The sequence below is a fragment of the Protopterus annectens genome, chromosome 4.part0, assembly GCF_019279795.1.
Source record: "Protopterus annectens isolate FY-2018-M chromosome 4.part0, PAN1.0, whole genome shotgun sequence".
NCBI classification, from domain to species: Eukaryota; Metazoa; Chordata; order Ceratodontiformes; family Protopteridae; genus Protopterus; species Protopterus annectens.
This window is the reverse complement of record NC_056733.1, coordinates 1,827,940,010-1,827,953,366: the sequence shown is the minus strand read 5'-3', so window position 1 is coordinate 1,827,953,366 and position 13,357 is coordinate 1,827,940,010.

Below are 13,357 nucleotides of genomic sequence, written 5' to 3'. Positions count from 1 at the left end.
GACTATGACCTCCCTTGATCTAGATGAGAATCCCTTCATGATAAGGTGGGCAATGTAGAAGGTCTTCTTAACTACTTTAGCTACATGGGTGTCGAATGACAGACTACTATCAACCTGGGTCCCCAGGTCCCTGATAACTTCTTTATTTGGTAGCTAGGGGTAACCTTGTTTTTCCCGAAGGGTATGACTATGCATTTTTTGGCATTTAACTTTAGGCCATGGCTCTGGCACCAGTTATCCATTTCTGTGAGACCCTTCTGAAGGATATCTGTGTCAGATGTGTTTTCTACTATGGCGCCCAGTTTGCAGTCATCTGCAAACTTTGTCAGCCATAACCCTCCTGTGTTTGCTTGTACTTCGGAAAAGTAGATGCCAAACAAGAGTGGGCCCAGGACTGAGCCCTGTGGTACACCACTTGTGACAGGCTTTGAGTCTGACATGGCGCCAGCAACTCTGACCCTGTGGGTTCTGTCACTCAGCCAGTTTGCAACCCATCTTGTGATGTATGGGTTAACATTTAAGCTGATGAGTTTTTCAATGATACCCGAGTGGGGTATTGTATCGAAGGCCTTCACCAGATCGAGGTAGGCTGTATGGACTGCCTTTCCCTCATCAATGGCTTTGGTGACTGTTTGAAAAAGTCAACCAAGTTTAGAAGGCATGATCTGCCTTTGACAAAGCCAAACTGGGATGGATCCAAAGTCTGCAAATTCCCTATGTCTTTATTTATGAGGTCCATTATGATCCTCTCCATGGCTTTGCAGATAAGGCTTGTCAAGCTAATGGGCGGTAATTTCCAGGGTCGGTGGAGGCACCGCCTTTGTGAAGTGGGACCACAGTTGCAGTGCGCCACTCCTGGGTACGTATCCAGAGGTAAGACTATGATTAAACAGCTGTCCTAGCTGTGGGTTTAATTCCTCGTTGAGTTCGTGGAGCACACAGCCGGGGACACCATCAGGTCCCATGGATGCTGTGTTTTTGCTTTGGAGAGAGCAGTTCTCACTTGGGCGTTGGAGATGTTTGGGGGCTGCAATCGCTTGGTATAGATATCTCTCCTTTTGGGGGAGGGAGAAGTTTGCACTGAACCTGTCAGCCAGTATGTTGGCAATGTCTGTAGGATCAGTAATCTTCACATCATTTTGAACTAGTTCTGAGCATATCTGGGAGTTTCCTCCCAGGTTTCTAACATAGCTAAAGAAGGCCTTATGATTGTCTTTTGAGTCTTTAGCTATTTTTCTCTCAAAATTTGCTTTGGATGATTTTATGAGAGCTCTTAGTTTTTACTTATAGAGATCAAGGGTGTCTTACCTTTTAAGGATTTTGCTCTATCTTGTAGTAGCTTCCTCCTTTTGTTGTAGAGTTTGTTTATGGCTGGGGTCCACCAGACTGGACGCTTGCCTTTGGTACAAAGAGTCTTTGTTTTGCTTGGGATTGCCTTATCCATGCAGTCCTGCAGGTGCTGGTAGAAGGCATTTGTAAGTGATTCAGCGGCTTGAGTACTGTTTTCCGCCAGCTCGGAGGCCTTAAAGGAGACCACACTAGTCTTTAGAAGTGTGAAGTCGGCTTTTGAGAAGTTCTTTACTGTGGTCTTTTTTATTTCAGGTGGGGGTGGGATGAGGACCTCCAGCGAGATTAGTTTGTGATCTGATCTCACCAGTGAGGGGTATACTTCCGGTGTTGAACATTGTGCTCCCATGTTCGTGATGATGAGATCAAGTATGTTTTCTCCTCTTGTGGGGATGGTGACTAGTTGTTCCATGGCATTTGAGTTTATGAATTCCAGGAACGTTTGGGCTAGGGTGTTTGGGCTTGAGTAGTGTTCCCAGTCTATATTAGGGTAATTGAAGTCACCTAGTATGATGGTGTTTGGTGATAAATTTATCCCCTCTAGTGTTTTCAGGAAGGCCATGTGAGGTTCCTGAGTTTGTGAGGGTGGCCTGTAACATGCTACAATTTGCAGAGCAGTCTTGCCTATGGTTAATTGTACCTGGATGGTCTCCGATGCATCGTGCGTTGCCACCAGTCTTGAGGTGTGGGTGTCTTTGATGAATATGGATACCCCCCCTCCTTTCTTGGTATTGTCCGGATTTTGGGTCCGGAACGCATGATAAGAGGTAAAACCTGATAGTGCTGGGGTGCTCTCAGGAGCCTTGAACCAGGTTTCTGTCACTGCACAGACATCGATGTTCTCCATACTGAGAAGGGCCTCGAGTGCGTGCATTTTGAGATTTAGACTTCTGGCATTGAGCAGCATTACCCTTAGTTTTTTCCTTTTTGTGTTCTAGGGTGGTAGGTTTAGAATTTGAGCCTTGCCTAAAAAGGCACTATGGGGTGGCAAGAGCCTTTGCCAATATCCGGAATCCCAGGGTGACAGGTGCAAGCCGTCCCTTGAAGCAGCGTGGCTTGTCCAGCATGTCATCCCAGGCAGACAGACATTGGATCCCCTTTGAATGACACCAGAGTTTAAGCCAATTGTTAAAGCTGATCATCTTATCTCTGTATTGTGGCATCATTCTTGGTGAAGGTAGGATACTGCTCAAGGTCAGGGTCATACCTGCCTGGGCTACATAATCAGAGAGCTCCTCAATGTCTCTTTTCATGTAGTCCAAGGAGGTACGTCTCAGGTCGTTTACACCAGCGTGGACAATGACTGAGTCGTATTTGTACCTCCTGTTGAGAGACCTGAGTGCTTGCGTTATGTGGCGGATTCTAGCGCCCGACAGGCAGCTTACTGTGACCTTCTCCTTACTCAGTCTGGTGGGCGGGACGTCAGTGTGTCTGACTATGGAGTCACCAATGACTAGTGTGTCTGGCATTGTGTTTGGCCTTAAGGGCTGTGACTGTTTGACACTCTGACTGTGAGGTCTATGTGTTGCAGGTGTTGTGTTCTGAGGTGGTGGTTGTTTGGGTGTCTGCTTTGGTGGCCTCTGCTGTTTTGGTAGATTTTTGATCAGAGCCGCCGAGTATGTCTTTGTGTGTTTATGTGTATGATTTGAGGTTGTCATGGTACTATGTGAGACTGGGTCTATAGTGTGTGTGGTAACCTTCTCCTCCTGACTGGTCTTGCCAGTCCTATGTTGAGAGAGCTCAGCCTCCAGTTTGGCCGTATAGTTGCATCTCTCGCATGTATTTGTGTTTTGTGGGAGGAGGAGAGGGTTGTCTGTGTACTCTTTTGTCCTCTCTGGTTCCCGGAAAAGGACCTTTGAGGAGCCGAGAAGCGGATTCCGATGGCAGACAGCATCTTCCCATCTTTCTCACTCTGGACCAATGTATCACGGACGGTCTTGCCAAACAGGGTAGAACCATCAAAGGGAGCGTTTGCAAAGGACGCCTTGAAGTGTTCCGAAAGTCACAAAGTCAGAGCCAAGCGTGATGCCGTAAGGCAATGCCTGATCCGCTGGCTCTAGCGGCCCCCTCCGTGGCATGGGAGAGTAGCCGCATAGACGTGTTTTATATAGATTTCAGAGTGGCCATGCGAGTCGAGAAGGTCTGTTTGTCCTCGGCCGACATGGATTCAGGGGGAGACTCAGCATATTCCTTCACCAGATCCCGCTGAAGCCTAATCACATGAGCCAAGTAATTCAGTGCCCTTATGGAAAAGGTAGCTGAAGCAAACATCCGCTTTCCAATGTGATCCATTGTCCGAGACTCCTTATCAGGAGGATGGACCGAGGAACTATCCTGAGCCAGTTGCTTCTTGGAGGCAGCCCCCACCACCATGGCATCTACCGGGGAACCTTTACTCCACACTGTCCTATGCACAGGGGGACTAAGGATCTTATCTGGTCTCCTGGGGATTGGCTCTACAGTGTCCGGCTCCTTCCATGCCCTGGTAGTAATGAGGTCTACCAGGGGGTCGGCCGGAGGGGACACTCAAGAGGTAGACAGGCCTGTGTCAAACGCCTCCAGAAACACCAACTCATCCGAGGAAGGCTTTTGGGCTGACCACCCCCCCTTTTAGGCATAGCATTTCCATAATGTCTCCAAAGGAGACGTCCTCGGGGGGTGACCTGGGGGAACCTTCCCCTTCCTCTAAATCGGTGTCTTCCATGAGGGACTCGGGGGATTCCAAGTGCCTCCTTTTACACTTACGTTTGTGAGGGACCTCCTCGGCGGGACTGTCCGAGGAGGGCTCACCAACAGGATCATGTTCCTCCAGTGGGACTGACTGGGACATCGACGCAGGCTGTCCCTGGGGCCGGATGAAGGAAGACAAGCCTATCTGCGAGGGAATGGTGGCTGGATCCGTAGCACGAGCAGGGGGTCTTGAACCTCTCGAGAGAACCCTCTCCACCATGTCAAAGGCCGAAGGTGAACCGCTCTCTCTGGGTTCCATGAGCAACACCCTCGGATCCGACACGAGGATCGGCGTCGGAGCCGAAGCGATCAGACCCAAAAGGGAAGTATGCTCTGACAGCAATGGAGCTGAAGACACATTTACCCCCTCAGATCTGACGCACAGCTCTCAGCTCCAAGAGCTCAGATCCGAAAAAGGATCCGACAAACTTGAGGGCATGGCCAGCATCGAAGTAGCAACTACTGTTGGCACCGGCTCCCTGACTCCGAGACTACTCGGATCCGACATTGGCTCCTAAACCCGATAATGGATCGAGAAGGAGCTATGAGGGCAAAAAATGGGGCTGAGCTCCCCCCGGAGGGGGGAAGACATGAGCACTCCCATCTGCATCTGGGCTTGTAGGAAGTGACGCATCATCCGGTCCATGTCAGCGTCTGAGAGGCTTCGTGTCAACCTAGAAAAGGCCACCGAAGCTGGCTGGGAAGGCCGCTGTGACTACTTCAAAGATGGCTGGGGCTCCTACTCCGGCTCTGGCGAGAAACGTGGGGAGCAGAGCTGAGAGGGGGAAGACCCGGGAATCTTCAGGGGAGAAGAGAGCTGTTTAGCCGGCGGGTCCGAGGGGGCAGAGTCGGCCCGCTGCTTGTGGCTCCTATGTTTCTCTCTATCCCTATCTCTCTGTCTCTCTTTCTCCCTCTCTCTCTCTCTCCTCTCTTTTCTCTTAGCCACCTTCTCTCCCTGGGAAATGGTGGGAGGCTGAGTCCCAGCCAGGGGAGATAGCACAGCTGGCTGAACAGCCGCAGCCACGGCTGGAGCCACTGAGGGAGAAGAGGAAGAAGCAGAATCCGCAGGCAAAAGACCCACCAGGATCAGCCTGTTCCTCCTATCCCTCACAGCCTGGGGGTTAAAGGCTGTGCAGATATGGCAGCCCAATGACAAATGCCCTACCCCCAGGCAAATAACGCACTGAGTGTGGCCATCGGCTGGGGAGAGCTTATGGCCACACTCAGAACACTTGGAGAAAATGGCCTTAGGGTCTTCGGCCATAACAAAAACCACAACCACACACACTGACACACAAGAATAAGGGGAAGGGTGACTATACTAAAATTAAGCTAAGCTAATGGGTTTAAACTAAACACAAACACACACCTCTCTAAATTTACCAAAAAGTCAAGAATTTGACAAATACTCACTACCTAACCACCAGGAGCTCATAACTCGTGCTTGTTAAAGCCGCGGCAAACGAGATCTGAGGACTGAAAGGAGGTAGCAGGGTGTTATGGGTAAGGGGAGGGGCTTGTAGCTCGGATCTTTAGCTTGGAAAGCTGCCAGCTTGGATCCAGGTCGGATCCGATACCCACAGGTTGCTGATCAAATGAAGTTAACTACTTCAGATGCAAGGTTATGTCAGCAGAAACATTTACTAGAGTAAGAGCTGGTGAACAACTTCATTTGGCCACTTGTGCAAAGCTTGTTGCTTATGGAGGTGAAGAGATTCAAACCAAAGGCTCAGTAGTGCTTTCATGCTATTCCACTGGAACAGTTACAGCTTGCAGTTTTATTTATTTATTTATTTTTACTTTACATTTGTTGACTGGGAATGTCCAACTGGAACAAGGTCCATTTACAGCGGAGGCCCGGGAAGAAAAGTTCCACATTAATTAAACAATAACTGCAAAAGGTCAAAAGACATACAGTCATTATTAGATCTCAGAGATAGTTAAAAAATGAAACTGCTTTTTTTACCAAAAAAGTCCATCATGTAACCACATGTCCCAGTTCCAGTTTCATCAATGCTATTTTCTCAGATTATGCTGATATTTATGAAGACAAGGTAGGTAAACTTCCAGTTGTACTCCATGAAATTAGACCCAGAGGTCAGTCCAGTGGTCAGATCAGTGAGAAAAGTTCTGATAGCTATGCAGGACAGAGTCAAAGTCTAGTTAAATAAAATAGTGCAGCAAGGTGTGATTTGTCCAGTTACAGAATCAAGTCAATGCGTGTCTTCCATAGAAGTCACTCATAAGAAAAGCTGAGATGAAATCAGAATATGTATTGACCCAAGAGACTTAAACAAAGCATTAAAGAGACCCCACCATCCTATGCATACAGTCGAGAAAGTTGCTACCCTCATGCAAAATGCCCTTGTTTTTGTCTGTCTTATATGCAAGGAGTTCATTTTGGCAAGTAATGCTTGATCGCAAATCTTCACTACTGACTACATTCAGTATGCCATTTAGTAGATACAGATTTCTCAGAATGCCTTTTGGAATACATTCTGCCAGTGAAGTCATTCAGTGTGCTATGAAGCAAATTTTGTCAGGCTATCTGTGAAGCAGAGCATGACAGAAACCTCATGAAAGTTCTGGAAACAGCACATGAAGTGAATCTAAAGCTCAGTCCTCTGAAATGTAAATTCAGGCTGAGAGAAGTTACTTATGTCGGTCATTTATTTACCAGTCCAGGCTTACAACCAGATCCTTCCAGTCATTCTTGATATGCCAGCTCCAGAACATGTCCAAGCTTTACAGCATTTTCTTGGTATGGTTAAGTTTATGTCAGACTTCAATGAATTATCAGTACCCTTAAGTGAGCTGATACACAAAAATGTCACCTGATCATGGTTGAAACACCAGAGACCATTTGATGACCTGAAACAGAAAGTTGCCAGGCCACCAACATTAAGATACTATGATGTCCACAAACCAGCAATTCTTCCCTGTGATGCTTCAAAGGTTGGTCTTGGTGCAATTATTCTTCAAGAGAATAGACCAGTAGCCTGTGCATCTAGAACTCTTACCCAAACTGAGATGCAGTATGCTCAAACTGAGAAGGAACTTTTGACAACTGTGTTCACATGTTCAAAGTTCCATGATTATATTAATGGCTGAGCTATCCAGATTGAGATTGATCATCAACCTCTAGTCATTATTTTAAAGAAGCCTATGCATACAGCTACAGCAAGACTACAAAGAATGATGCTCAGATTACAAAAGCACAACTTCAAAATGGTCTATACAAAAGGCAAACTTCTTTATCTAGCTGATACCTTATCCAGATCACCCAGAAATACCACAGAAAAGCTTGATGCAGAGAATTTTGACTTTGATATCATGGAAATGCGTAATTTTTCTACCACAACACTTGGTGAGCTAACAGATCATACAAAGGCTGATCCAATTTTGCAAAAACTCAACCACTTCATCAGTGCTGGATGCCTTCAAAGCAATCTTGTGTACCAACAGAAGTGCAACCTTATTTTCCTTACAGAGATGAGATGTTGATGGAAGATGGTATAATTTTCAAAGGTTCTAAAGTTGTTGTTCCTGCTTCCTTACAACATGAGTACATCCAGATTTTGCAACATGTCCACCCAGATTTTGAAGCTACCAAATGAAGGGCAAGAGGACTAGTATTTTGGCCTTCTCTGTCAAAAAATATCAGTAAAGTAGTTTCACCCTGTTCAGTATGCAATAGTACTAAACTGCATCTGCAAAAAGAGCCACTTCAGCTAAACCAGATTCCTGAACTACCTTGGTCAATAGCAGCCACTGACTATTTGAGTGGAATAATCAGCATTACTTAGTGTTGGTAGACGCTTATTCAAATTGGTTTGAAATTGATCTGCTACCCAACTTAACGTCCAGTACTGTCATTACTCAGTTGAAATGTCATTTCTCAGTCTTTGGTAGTCCACACAAAGTTATTTCTGGCAATGGTGCCCAGTTTACCAGTCAGCTATTTCAGAAATTTGCAAAAGAGTGGGACTTTATCCATGTTACCACTAGTCTCGAGTACCCACAGTCAAATGGCCTAGCTGAACGTGCCATAGTAAAAAGTGCAAAGCAATTACTAGAGAGGTCAAAGCGTGACAATACCAATGTTTTCTTGAATTTGCTTAATCTCAGAAATATACCCCATGACAATTTACTTGGCTTACCTGCTCAGAGACCTCTACCTAGGCAAGCCAGAACAACCTTGCCTATCAGTTCCAGTTTGTTGGTGTCTAATGTTAAAAAACACCAGAGCAATCAAAGCCCAACTATTCAAAAAGTGGTCATTCCAGAAGTCCAACTATAATGAAATGAGCAGATTTCTTCTTCCATTGAAAGAAGGAGAGAGAGTGAGGATGCAAACAGTGAAAGGTTTTGATCAAACTGGTCAAGTGAGAGGTGTATGTGCCGAGCCGAGATTTTACTCAGTAGAATCTGAGGGTATTGAATACAGAAGAAATTGCAGGCATCTTCTTCTGGTGTCTGAATCACTATCGCAGCATTGTACCTGTGATATAAACTCTAGATCTCAGAGCAATTCAGATGATGTTCCTGTTGAAGGACATGTTTCAGTACTTATTCCCATTCCTGATGATGTCCCAGATGACCCTGAAGTTGAACATTAATTAAAGACAGTACCTTTTGCTAAACCTAGTCCTAATTTATATGTCACACGATCAGGTCCTATTTCCAGACCTAGTGTAAAATACACAGCAACCTGGACATGACTGTTTCACTTGTAATTAGTTCTGTATAATTGCATGTCAAAGGATTATTTCTGTACAAACTGCATGTCAATGATTACTGTCATTATTACTGTGCATGACTTATTTCTCAAAGAGGAAGGCTGTAGATTAGTGTGTGTCATGACTTTAAGACAGAGTGAGGGCACGTGCGTATAAATAGAGACCACGTGCAGGCAGCAGTGCCATTTTGAGTGAACAGCCAGAGTGTTAACAGCCCCCCACTTCATTTGGGTTTAAATTTGTTTTGCTTTTTTTTTGGCCAATGTAAGTCTTTCCCTGTGCCGTTCGCGGTTTTCAGTTTCAGTCTTACCAGTTCAATGTTTAAGTGTTCGATAACCTAAACATTTGATCTGGTGATATAGACCCCCCCACCCTTTAATACAAGAGGTTTAAGGAATCAAACAGTGGAAAGTCTAGCTTGGCTAGATTTTTCCTTTAGTTTATACTAAGAGGTTTCTAAGGAGTGAAAATCATCTGTAACAACCAAGTGAGCTGTCTTGTCTCCCATCTGAATGATAACCTGCACTACTACAAGTCATGATAAAGAACAAGAGGTGAAGAAACTGACTCTTTGTTGATTGTTATGATAGGAGTGTTTTTCTCTTCTTAGTTTGTAAAAACTTCCCACTTTTCTTTTTACTAGAACTCTGACAGGTATGTAGAACTAAATATGAGACTGTTTTAAGCAACACTCTGGGAAAACACAAAGTGGCTGCTCTGCAGAAACATATGAACACTAGTGGAGTAGAACAGCTCCTAAAATATAAAAGCAACTAGGAACTGTCTATGAGCAATGTCTCATTAAAATACCTTGGAAGAATAAAATGTAAAACCAAGGACCAAACCTATGATGCTGAACTGCACAGTGATGAATGGGTTCCAAACAAATGTCAGAACTGCACATAATCAAACTGACTAAGCCCAGTGTCAGGAACGAAGAACACTTGGTCCTAGCCCGCCTCCAGGAGAGACACCAGAGCCCTAGACATGGGAGGTAAGCATGGTGATCAGCACAAAAGACCCTGTGTCAGATAACTAAATTGGGTCTTACTAAGGAGATCACTTAGAAGACCCTGCATTAGACACCTAAACAAGGTCCTTGAAAGAATAACAGGCTCTGAGTAGTCTCCAAGGCTCATGTATCAGATTGTGAATAAGGTCCAAGTGAAGGCAAAAGCTCTCCTCTGTCTGCAAAAAAATGCAAACAAGTTACATGTAAGATCACCTAAATACAACCTTATCTGACTGTAACATTTATCTAGCAGCATTTTAGCAGAAAAGCAAAACACACCCTCAAATGAAACTACATAGTGTTCAATAGCTAAACATTCCCTCACTCGAGCACATTCCCACATGACACAGGTCCAGTAAGAATCTCTCAACTGACCGTAAAGAGAAATACCTTACTGAATTGAGATTATGAATGCAGACAGGAACACAAGTGGTCTGGAACTGGAAAGGAGAAAAAGATAACAAACACAAGAAATAAGCAGAATGTCGACCTCATTGCCAGAGAGGCCAGGTCTCAGAACCCCCCCCCCCAAACCTAAATGGACTGGAAAGTAAAAGGAATAACATTTAGGTGTCACAGCCTCAGGGGCACACATACAAGGGCAAGGTATTTGAGGGTTCTCAAGTCCTTACCATACATTGCTAAGTATCAGAGGAAAGGGAGTTGTTATAGTGCCATGGAAAGGACATGCCCAGGGAGAAATGCTCCAGACGCATGTGTTTGGAATGTAGGAGGAAATTGGAGCACCCAGGGAAAGCCCACGAGAATGCAGTGAGGACATGCAGACTCCAAACAGAAGGTACCCCAGCCAAGAATTGAACCAGAAAACCTCTTGCTGTGAGGCAACAACACTAACTGCTGCACCACTGAGCCACCCAAAAAACATCCATCAAGTATCACAAATGTCAAGAGGACAGCTGAGGACTAAAAGCTGGAGATCCAGGAGTCCAAAAGCAACTGAAAAAAAAGGAAAGAGCAGGGGAACCAACAGTGTATGTAACAAGAGACCCAGTCACAAACAGCCTCTGACAGGACACTAGCCAAACACAGGCGATACTTGGTGAAAGGCAGAATCTCTGCAAGAACACAAACTGAATAGTCACAAGGAATAGCAACTATGTGAGGAAGATCAAAGACCATATATCCTCAAAGAATATCAAGTTCAATGGGAATTTAGAGGTCATAACAGACTCCAAAGTAAAAACATAATCAAGGACAACCATGTAGCTGGCATGGTCCACCACTATGGGAAACTTTACATTCTGAAAAGATGGGGTCAGGAATGCAGAGATTGATGCCTGTGGATAGTGAGGTTGACCTCTATCCACATGTTGAGAAACAACCTGTTGAGGATATGACTAACATGAAAGGAATCTGTCAACCCCAAGAGATCTTGGTGAAGTTGATGCCAATGGCATTGAGGTTGATCCTGTTGAAGTCAAAAGTTTTGCTTGAAGGAACTTGTAAAACTTGAGGAGGTATCAGAGACTGAATGAAGTCAAGGTAGAAGCCAACAGTACAGGAGTTGAACTTGAAGAAACAAGGGCTGACCCTGAAGGGAACTGTTGATCCCTTTGAGGAAAAGTGTTCAAGAAAGAGCCCCAAAGATCTAAGATGACAAGAAAGAAGAACATCTGTAGAATGGAATCATTATATGAGAAAGCATCTACCCCAAGGAAGGGGTTAAGTTTGTTACCACAAGAAAGTCAGAAGACAGAACCAAAAAAATAGATATAAAGGGTCCAACTGCCACTACAACTAAAACAGGGCTGGTGTGAAAACCAGGTGCAAACAATCAGAAAAAATAATCAAAGAAAAAAATCATGGAAACTAAGCATTGTCACTTAAAATTCAATGATGAAGCAAAAAAGAAAATCAAAGAAAGCGCACAAAAGCTTGAAACACAGAAAGGACGCATGATGGGGAAATGGGGATAAACAAGATAAACAACAGGCTGGGGAGAAGGACCAGGTTAACTGTGACAGTGGTAGTTAAAACAGGACCATGTTAAGCAACTCCATCAGACTAGCTGAAGTGAAGGCAAAATACAGCAAGGCAAGCAACAGTAATACGGCATAGAACTAAATGCCATCTCCAAGACACACAGTAGATTACTTCCTATACATAACTATTTTACAAAATAAAATGCAATTTATATAAGAAAATTTTAGACAAATATTAATAAGAACAAAAAATATTTTTTTCACTAATTTTTTTAGTCTGTTTGATGCCTTTCGAAACATAAATGACAAAGTGGGGATCATGCTTTATAGTTTATCCACCAGTTTAACACAGTCAACAGCCCTTCGGTCTTTTTCATCCACTTCTTACAGAACAACCATTTACATGTTTACACTACATCTAGTGGGACTGATGCTTTACAAATCTCCCAATAATTCACTAATTTCACTTTCTAGCTAGTCTTCCTCCTGATCATCTTGATCTCCTGTCAACAATCTCTGGCTCAAGTATAAGGTACTCCTAATTCTTCTAGTCAACTCTATTTTTTTTCTGTCACTCGAGCATTTCCTTTGGAACCATGTAAAATGTTTTCTTAGTAAAGTCCTAAGGGACTTTTTACTGTCAGAAGATTGAGAAGTGTAGCCTTTTTTTAAAAAAGAAACTTTATTGAATTATCACTTGTGACATAGTCAAATTTACATATATATAAAAGCAATCAAACTATATTAACAAGTTCAAGTTTACAAACATTATACTTCACATATATTGCTTTATATCATGTAACCTAAGCAATATTGCATACATTACTTCAATTCCTGCCCTTTTTTCAATAAGAAACATCTTTATTAAACCATCACTTATGACATAAGCTATCATACATTTATAGAAATGAAAACAATTCGCAATGACACAATCCTAGTTGCAAGCATTTTGAATCACAAACCATACAGACACACTCCCACTTACAAACATTATCTATACACCACTTATAATCTACCCAATCATTTTCAAACATTACATAGCTCATTTAAGTCCTGCCGTCTTTTAAACCTCATTCCTCCCCTGTATGAATTGTTCCCACAATTCTCATTTTTCCCTAAGTAGTTTGCTCTTAACCTTTTCTAAAATTCTAAACTTCAGTTGTTTTATCCCTGTTACTATATTCACTTCTTCTAGTATAGCTGGTTTAGATTTTGATTTCCATTTTCTAGTAACTGCTTTTCTGGCAGCCACCATAATTAGACACTGCAAAGCCTTAACATGTCTAGGCAATTCTGATTCTGTATCATAGCTCAAAAAATCATCTCTCTTGTCACACCAATCTGCCACCCAGCATCTCCGACAGTGCACCCCGCAGGGAATCCTTAAAGTCCACCAACTCACTGCAGTCTCAGAAAATATGTTCCAAATTACTTCTGTCTTCCCAATCACATCTCCAACATTGGGTCTATATTATAACTTGGAATGATTAAAAGAGCAAATGCTCTTTAATCAACCCCTTAAAATCGAAAGCACTAAATCCCTAACACACGGAACAGCAATTTTTTTCCCAGGGAAAAAAAAATCA